The following is a 9,423-nucleotide window of genomic DNA, read 5'->3' as shown; positions in this document are numbered from 1 at the left end:
TTAAACTTTCGCAGTACGTTAAAGAAAAAAAAAAAAACAATCTGCATTGGCCGGGAATCGAACCCGGGCCTCCCGCGTGGCAGGCGAGAATTCTACCACTGAACCACCAATGCTCGATACTCTTAACGCTATCCCAATTCCTTTCCAATTGGCAGACCTAATACTTTTCTCCACTTCTTGAGAAGCGCACTTTCTAGTTATCTGTACAGCCAACACAAACACAACTTTGTGAAACGAGCAATTGGATTAAAAGCATCAGGACAGTCAGCGTGCTAAAATTCCCCGTGCTTGTCGAGGTCCTGCGATGACGTTCGATTGTTCAACAACGAAAACTTGACCCAATATGGAGAAATATACTGCTGGGTAGACTTTCGGAGTTCCATCAGTTACGACATTTGTATTTTAGTTTGACGAAGTGCAGCATACTGCAAGACTCGAAATCTAAAGAGGTCATGCCATCTTGTAACTTTTAAACAAGGGCCATGCAGAACTGTTAACTAATGGCGACTACTAAAATATCTGCCAATTTTATCATACGGGTTACGGTATCCGCGTAACGCCAAAACTACCCCGCAACAGTATTACAACAGTATTAGAAGGAACGCACCTTAAAGCTGAAACACAAATAGTTTCGTTTTAGTAGAAACGCACCTTAAAGCTGAAACACAAATAGTTAATTAAAAAAAAAAGACATAATTTTCCGAATCCGTAAAAACTATGGCAAACAAGTTGAAAAAGCCGAAAAATAAGCGGGATAATGTTGTCCAATCAAATTTTACCAGCAACACCGTTCTACAGCAGCCTAACATGGAGCTTCACTTGAGTTACAGACCACGAAAACGCTTCTAAAACAAAATGCAAACAGGTCGTTCTCTCAAAACACAAACTCCCTAGCACTTAATGGTTGTTTTCATCACATTCTACTACATGACATTACCCACACGCAGGAACAGCACAAACACTCCACGCCTACTTGAGACTCTTATTTATACTGTTTCTAAGACAGCCTCCACCCTCTTTCTCGAATTTTCTTCAGTCGTTCGAGTATTTGAAAGGTCTCGCCCCCTTACTCCTTGCCTATGGGAGGGGCTAGTGTCACTCAAATGCTTTTCCCCGCCCATCGTATCAAGCAATATTGTAATTTACCCAGCAATGGGTACTGAGCTGTTTAGAGCACAATAGTATTATTTCAAAGTGCATTTTCAGGGACCTCCACACTTTTGGTTTACAGGCTCTCCTGTAAGTCAATGTGTATGTGTATTCTAGCGGGGGGTGGGGCGAGGGTATTTCGCACCTTGATGACAATGTTTATCATTATGATATTTGACTGTTGAGTAATGTATAGCCAGTAAAGCTGATATTTAACTAGTCGGCACCTTTTAAATGCTCATACATTATGACAGTTTTACCACTTTACCTCGGTTTACCGGAACAGAGTTATTTCAAGTGGAAAGACAGACAGACAGACAATCATGGCAAGGACAATAGGGTCTTCCCATTTTTTTGCGAACTCGCCAAAAACACCAGTCAGAAAACGTACCGATAGCAAAACATTCGGGTGCGTTTGGGCAGGTTGAATATTGTGGAAATACTTGTGAGACACTGGCATATCAATTATAGGGACGTCCTGGATGAGTACAGAGGGGGCCATGACTGCAAGAGGCCATTGCACTTAAAGGCTCAATGAAACCAGTGCCCGCGCACCAAAATCACCCAGGGTTTTCCCCCACAATCCTTCCACTGGAAGAAACGATCGAGTCTTCGCGACTCAAAGCAACAGTGTGAAATGCCGCGCTGTTTTATTCCAGCAAGGATGGAACATGTAGATTAAACATTAAAGAGTGGAGGATAGGGTAGGCATTGGGGCGAACCCTTTTTGACTTTCATGTGCCTTGAAGACTTTCATATTAAATCGATGTGCGAGTTCCCCCTTGGAGTCCCGTGCACAACGTAGAAATGTACTTCTCATCGATGAGCGCATTTATTAATTGACTGGCAAACTACAAATGTGACATTACGTTAAATTTCGGGAGTAGTACTGTACATAAAAACGAGTCTGTCGCAGAAAAATCAAACGGGATGTCCGGTCAGCCTGCCCTATATTAGTCATTTGACAAAGAATTGTTTCATTATGGTAAGGGCTCTTTTCATATGACACTGGATATTTGGGCTCTGAAAAGGTTAATGTCAAATGACTAAACAGAAATATTTAATTATACAGGTACTGTAGTAGGCTTCCTATCAGAAAACCAGCAGACCAAGAAGACCTGAGCTTTTTTATTTTTGATTTAGTATATTTTGTTAATCCCTGAGGGGAAACTGTCTTTTCGCATACTCTTTGGAGTACCATCAATTTTCATTGCAGTGTAAATGCTGAGTACAGTTTATTCGCTCTCGGCTTACAGTCACTCTTATGGATAGCGTCCTCTAATATTATGATATTAATTTCTACATAAGTTATGACATTTTGTTTACCTTCCTTACGTTTTCACTGTAAACAGAATTTGGCTTTTATGCTGTTTGAAACAGTAAATTAAGCAATAATTCAGGTAGAACAGAGCATTTTTTCTGTTGTACGAATTTTAACATTCTCCAGTGCTTTATGAAGCAAGTGAAAGCGAAAACAGGGGCTTGATGGTTTATGCGAGTTCACCATGCTCTGCTGCCCCCTACTGGCTATTGTAAGAAAAGCATTCACCAATACAGTACTTTCTAAATGTGAAAAATATACAGCGTGGTCTATTTGAAGTACAACGACGAAAGGTGAAAAGTATATCATTGTATCATAATACCTACTGTATTTATTATTCTGTTCTTTGGACATTATGATCTACAAGCCATGAAAGTCTAATAGATTTAAACTCATGATAATAATGAACTCTGCGAACAGTAGTTTTCTTTTATTTAACATGTGTTATGATGTTGACATTGCCTGTATACTTCAAAGTTTAAGCCGGTGTAACAGTTCATTTCATAGTACGCTTACTGACTATAACGTGGCATCCGTACATCAATGTTCAAGGTTTTGAAGAACATTCAACCAAAGGTATACTATCTTAATGCATATAATTTTATCTTTTAAAAATACATTTATACAAACTACATACAGTATTTACATTCCCCCTCAGGCCAATAATTCACAGGCCCTCGGTATTTTTTTCCCAGGCTTGTCAAAGTGGTTTTTCATATGGCTCAGGCTTTTCCTATCATGATTTGAATGATACATTGAGAACTCACACTTGAAGGATAAATCTGCCCCTCTGAAGTAAGAGACTGTCCGAAAAATGACATTTGTATTATCTTTGACAGAGTAGGAGATTTCTTAGACAAAGTGCAGGCGCTTGGGATGTATGTTCTCTATAAAGTGGCTTATTAAAAGCAATGCAGGACATGCTGTTTTCATCATTAAAATACACAGAAATAGAGGGACGGATGAATTTTCTTGGTGTAGAGAGAAAGGACAGCCTTTCGTCTTCCACTTGAAGAAAATGCACTCAACTCTGAAGAGAAAAAGTCTCGTCTGAAGAACAAGACAGAGAGATCAACACTTCCAGCTAAATCTAAAAAAAATGAAACCCTTGTTGTCTTTGGTGTAAGAGGCAAGAGCAGCTGAAAGTGAATTTAGCAGAGCAATGCAGTGCAGAAAATATGTGGCAGGTGCAGAACTGCACGATTTGTAACAGCTGTGGAGAAGAACCAAGAGTGTGGCCATAACACTCACATTACCACACTCAGTCTCCTCTGTTGGTAGAATCAAATCCATCCAAACCTTCAGGTACATTGCAGAATGCTAAAAATATATATTTACATATATGCTCATTTAATTTCTGGTCCAGCTTGTTTCCTTGGCTTGTATTCCTTAAAGATTTTTCCTTTAAGTTTATGGAAAATATAGGTTTGTTTTTTTCCATAAGGCTGGATGATGGTGAAGTAGAGAACGATCCTCCTTATTATTCCCATTTTAGTGAAGTATAACACCAATAGTATGACTGTCTTGCCAATTTGCATCCATTTTCATCTCCACTAACAAGTTTTCACCCTTATGATTTCTAGTGGCTGCACCACATCCCCAGGGTCTTGCAACAAGTAGACAGAAGGCTTTGCAGTACTCAAAAATGATTTCTGGGGTATGTTGCTTTTACACAGTTAATTTAAATCAACTTTATTCAAAATAAGCATGTTTTAAAAGTTTAACATATCCATTTCTAGTTAAATTATATATTTTGGGTGTGACATTTAAGTGTCATTTACGTATAAACAACGTAAATGGATTTCATTGCTTTAAATCCTAGTCACATAAATCATTTCTAGGATATATTGCCATTACTCATTTGTCTTATGTTGTTATATATTAGAACTATTTATTATTATTAAATGTAAATATGTGTCATAATTTTATTAAGTACATCCAACAGTTTTTTTTTCAGTGCGTAAAATCAGACCTAAAGAACAGCTGATAAAATGATCTGAATTAAATTCGTTGATTGTGTTGTGACCATATTCACCAATAACGTTGTTTTGCTTGTGTTCTACTAAAAATATCAAAATGAAGAATTATGAATTTAAAACAACAAGGAGGGTAATTTTTCATGTTCATGCTATTTAAATAATTTTAAAAAGAATGCCTATTTTTATGGGCAGCACGGTGGCGCAGTGGTAGCGCTGCTGCCTCACAGTAAGGAGACCTGGGTTTGCTTCCTGGGTCCTCCCTGCGTGGAGTTTGCATATTCTCCCTATGTCTGCGTGGGTTTCCTCCCACAGTCCAAAGAGATACAGGTTAGGTGCACTGGTGATCCTAAATTGTTCCTAGTGTGTGGTGGGTGTGTGTGCCCAATGGTGGGCTGGCGCCCTGCCCAGGGTTTATTCCTACCTTGCTGGCTGGGATTGGCTCCAGCAGACCCCTTGTGACCCTGTGTTAGGATATAGTGGGTTGGGCAATGACTGACTGTTTTTGTTTTGCTTCAGTGCTCCATGTATGCAAACACACCAGAACTGTTTTATAAATGAAACCAGTAACAGTGCACACCTCAATAACATGCAGTGAATACACTTGACTTGAGCATTCCTAGTTTCCATCTTCTTTCTCTGTACATTTAGCATTCATTTGCTCAGAGGCTGATGCTCTTACTGCTTCCTAAGCAGCTCTTCTTTTCTCTACCCTAGCAGCCCACTTCTTCTCTTCTTTCGTCAGCATCATTTCAAGTTAAAACTGATTAAGTCAGTGTTTGTGTTGCAATTACTTAGTACGCTTTCCTTAATTTTTCACTTAAGCTGGCACTTAAGTCTTCAGTCTGCCTCAAGAATGATTTAAGATATGAAGAGGTAGGGGAAGTGACGGCGAAGGTGGTAGGGAATGAGAACAGCATCCATATACATGTGCGGCACGGCCACCCTGCTGGCTGCTGCCAAGAGTTGATTCTACAATAAAAAAAAAATAAAAATAAAAAGAGGAATAACCTTGGAGGTCAATCATCACCCCGAAAGTGGATAGTAGACGTCACGTAGTATATGTGTACCAAATTTCAGGTCAATCAGTCAAACGGTTTTTGCGAGCTACAGGTGATTTAAAATCCTGGACAGACAAATGGACAGTCACGGTAGCATATTATATATAAAGATATATCAGGCTGTATTTTCTTATGCTCACATTTTTAATAAGGCAAAGTATTAGGCAATGGGCATACATCCACACAGTTTATTTTAAAAATTATTATTCATTAATAATTTCCTCCATAATAATTTACTCTGTGTTCAAATATGTCCAAGCCACCTGATGATGGACCAAACTCTGTGCCTGGAAAACTGTAAATGATTTTCTGTATTTTTTTTTTGATAAATGCAACAAAATACAATGTTGACATATGGTAACAGTACAGAATTTAAATAATCTGTACCTATTCGACTAAAAGTGCTGTTTGCACTGAAGCCACTAGTAGCTCAATATGCAGAGTCACCTACATGCTGGAAAACAGTGTAAAATAAATGGCAGCATTCTTTGATTTCTTTTTTTCTGTAATGATGTGGTTAACACATCACATGACTTAATATATTTCATTTCATTTATACTATTCTGCACAGCAAGTACCATATATTGTGTAACTGCTAATGTGTCCAGCCCTTGAACAAACCAAGAGTCCATAATAACTGGGTATTGCGAAGTCTAAATGAAACAGGCTTTGAAGGTAGGCTGGCTTTTGTCACTGTCCATGTTTTGCTAACATATTTTGCAGTATACAACAATAGCTTTACATTTAAGTAGAACACTTATCATGCTCTACTAGATTTATTTTGAGTGTGTTCAGTGTTCCCACCATCTTCACTTACTACTCAGAGCAGGTTCAGATTTCTTTTTATGTATTTCATTTCCTCTTTTTGTCTCTACTCACAAGGCCCATAGTGATTTCTTACATACTTGATAATTTTGAGTGTTTTGAGCAATGTAGGTGACCACCATAGATTTTCTCTTAGGCAATGTTATGCCATCTGGTATTACTCCAAATATTGCTGCTAAAGGGCTGGGGTGATTTTAGCCTAAAATGCTCTGTGTGTAGAATGCCCTCAGAACATATGAGCTAGTAGTAGGACAAGCATTTACAATTCAGATTTTGCCCTGAGCACAGTTTAGTTCTAAATATGATATATGTGTCCAATGTGCAGTTTTAAGCAGAATTACTGTATAATATGATTTGCAGAAATTGAAGACTTTACCTTTTGAACAGCTGAGTTATACTTCTTATCTGAAATTCTAATGTAAAGATCGCTTTCCCATCCTCTAAACTCTTGTAATGGTAAATCCCTTAAAACCTGTTGATAAAACCTAAAGTAACTGCCTATATCTTTATCATAACTGGACAATAACAATTAAGCAATAGAGGTTGGTGAAAAGTGAGGAAAATCAGGAATATTTCATGGAATTTCTAACGTATATAGAAAACATAGCCTTTTGCTGGAAAATCATGTTCTGCTGGGAGCATATTTTAAAGTAGAGATGCTTTACCAGCTTCAACCGCTTATGATCGCCACGTATTCCACCATTCTTTAACCTATTCAGTATTCAGCATAGGAAAGTCATTAGCTGTCCAGTCCTTTACAGATTTTTATGCAAACAACATTTATGCTTCTTTTAAACTCCTGAAAAAAAAAATGAGAACTTGGTGAGTCGCTAAGGAACAACTATAGGCCACCATGTTTTCTGTATTGTTCACAACCTCTGATTACCTCATCAGGTATGGGCAGGCCTCATGGATCTGCTGACATCAGTGGACACTACTGACCACTGCAAAGTGTGGAAAAACAGTTTATGCTGTAAACCCACAATGATTAAAAGGACTCACATAGAAGTTCACTAACATTTATACAGATGACCTCACATATAATAAAGCTATCTGTAAAACAGATGACAAGCTCAGGAGAATTGGGAGGCCATCTACAGATGCGGCTATGCAGAAGATAAAAATGATGCCCCTGAAGCATGAGTGAGCTTGCTTAGCCTACCCCTTCAGCTCTCAGGATATCAGGGATGTGATGGCAAGTATGGCTAGAGCGATCAGTGAATTTTTCAGAGGGTGTAACAAGCAAGACCTCTTTTAGGAATATATGGACTCTAATGGCTCTAATGTATCTGTCTCCGTTACCTGACAATATTCATACAAAAGGCAGGATGCTGCCACAAAGACGCTTCTCTGAGTCACCTTTAAGCAGGCTGTCTGCTCAGACCACACCAAGAAAGTTGTCAGAAAGGTCACATTTTTATTTGGAAGCATGTCTTTCTATACAATGAAGAATGAGAACTGGATGATCCTTTCTTGAGGGTCTATTGTGATGTGTTATAGCTGAAAGCTGTTGTTTTGAAATATTCTGTGGATGCTGTTATTTTTTTTTTTTTTATTAATATGATTTTAATGTTCTAGTAGCCTGATGTAATGTACATAGCTATGCATGTGATAGTTATTTTTGTAATTCTGTTCTGTGGTGATCCCATTTTTGTAGTCCATGTCTGCTCATCTATCTGCATTAATATTTCTCAACATTTTAAGACCAAATAATGTGTTGCTGGGATATTATATTTTGCTGGGTACATATTTTAAAGTAGGGATGTTTTGCTAGCCTCATCCTGTATGTAACAACCACATATTCTTGCCTTCTTTAACTGTTTGCCCTGGTAATTATCTTGGTAGTTCAGTTCTCTTGTGATACAATAAATGTAAACCCCTTTTTGGAACTGAAATTGAAATTTTAAAATGAATATAGGCATCAGACTTGAAATTATATTAGAATTTCAGATAGCTGAATTTAATTCCACGTTAGTTGTTTTTTATGAATACATATCTGATATTATATACAGAAATACATATTTAAGTAATAAATATCATTGAATGTTATGGTTACCTTTCATGTGGTATTTGATGTAAGAAGAATAGTTGGAGCAAAATTAAACTAAAAATGAGAATTTGAAGTTGACCATTAAGGAATAAGGAGTGTGAGTGTAATAACAGCAGAAATGAGACAGCGCAAGCTACCACTGAAAGTGATGAAAATGTTTTCTGCCTTCCTGCTATACTGTCATTTATGACACCTCAATCCCTAAAACACGACAATGAGTAAATTGTTACTGATAAATCTGTGTTCTTTTTTTATTATATTTCACACTTTTATTTCATCAAATCCTCATTACATCTTTAAATTTCTTATGACTAACATTGGACCTGTTAGGACTAACTAGCTTTCCAGTGAAACTGAAAAGGCATATCACAGATGTTGATGAGCCAGGGATGACTAGGTAATGACATACAAGTTGGGTCAAGTAAAAGGACCTGTTCTGATTTTCTTTCCAGTACTGGTGAGAATCCAACACCTTGGTATGACATATGTTTGGTAGACTTAGATAACTTGGCACCTCTTCTGTTGCTGGAATCTGTGTGATTGTGGATAAGGCCTAGTAATCCATAAATGTAAAGAGTTGTGTTCTCTTATTTTGTGGAGCAGTCATCCTTTGTAGTAGATGCTTATCTGGTGAGAGAGAGAGGACTTTTACCTGATTCATAATGTTTAGCAATTTAAGACAATTTCACTTCAAACTGGAATTGCTGGATATTAAGTGTACTTCAATTAAGTCTCCTGTCATTCCAATTCAGTCCCAGTTCTGTTTCCTTAGAGCCAAGTGCAATTCAAATACCAGTTCCAACTTCCAGAACTGAATTTAAATTTACAGTGAATTCACAGTTGAAACCATCAAAGCCTGGTTTGTAATCTTCCTCTCCATTCGGGAGAACCTAGACAGAATAGAGTTCATTTCAGCTGAATTCTGTCCTACCAATAACACCACCTCTCTCAGTCTCCAGGGTATTTAGCCCAGAGAGAACATTACAATAGCATCAGTATTGACCATCAACTGATGGGGACATAGCAGTTTGGGCAACACAC

General features: G+C 37.8%; 1 non-coding gene across 1 annotated transcript; it reads right to left on the bottom strand.

The window, feature by feature from the left end:
- Positions 1-42: 42 nt before the first annotated feature.
- Positions 43-113, bottom strand: trnag-gcc. The gene has a single exon. It is a non-coding gene; the product is annotated as a tRNA-Gly (tRNA).
- Between the last annotated feature and the right edge of the window lie 9,310 nt (positions 114-9,423).

Source organism: Polypterus senegalus, chromosome 6 (assembly GCF_016835505.1).
Source record: "Polypterus senegalus isolate Bchr_013 chromosome 6, ASM1683550v1, whole genome shotgun sequence".
NCBI lineage: Eukaryota > Metazoa > Chordata > Cladistia > Polypteriformes > Polypteridae > Polypterus > Polypterus senegalus.
Note: the sequence above shows the minus strand (reverse complement) of the source record. Positions and strands in the feature narration are given on the sequence as shown.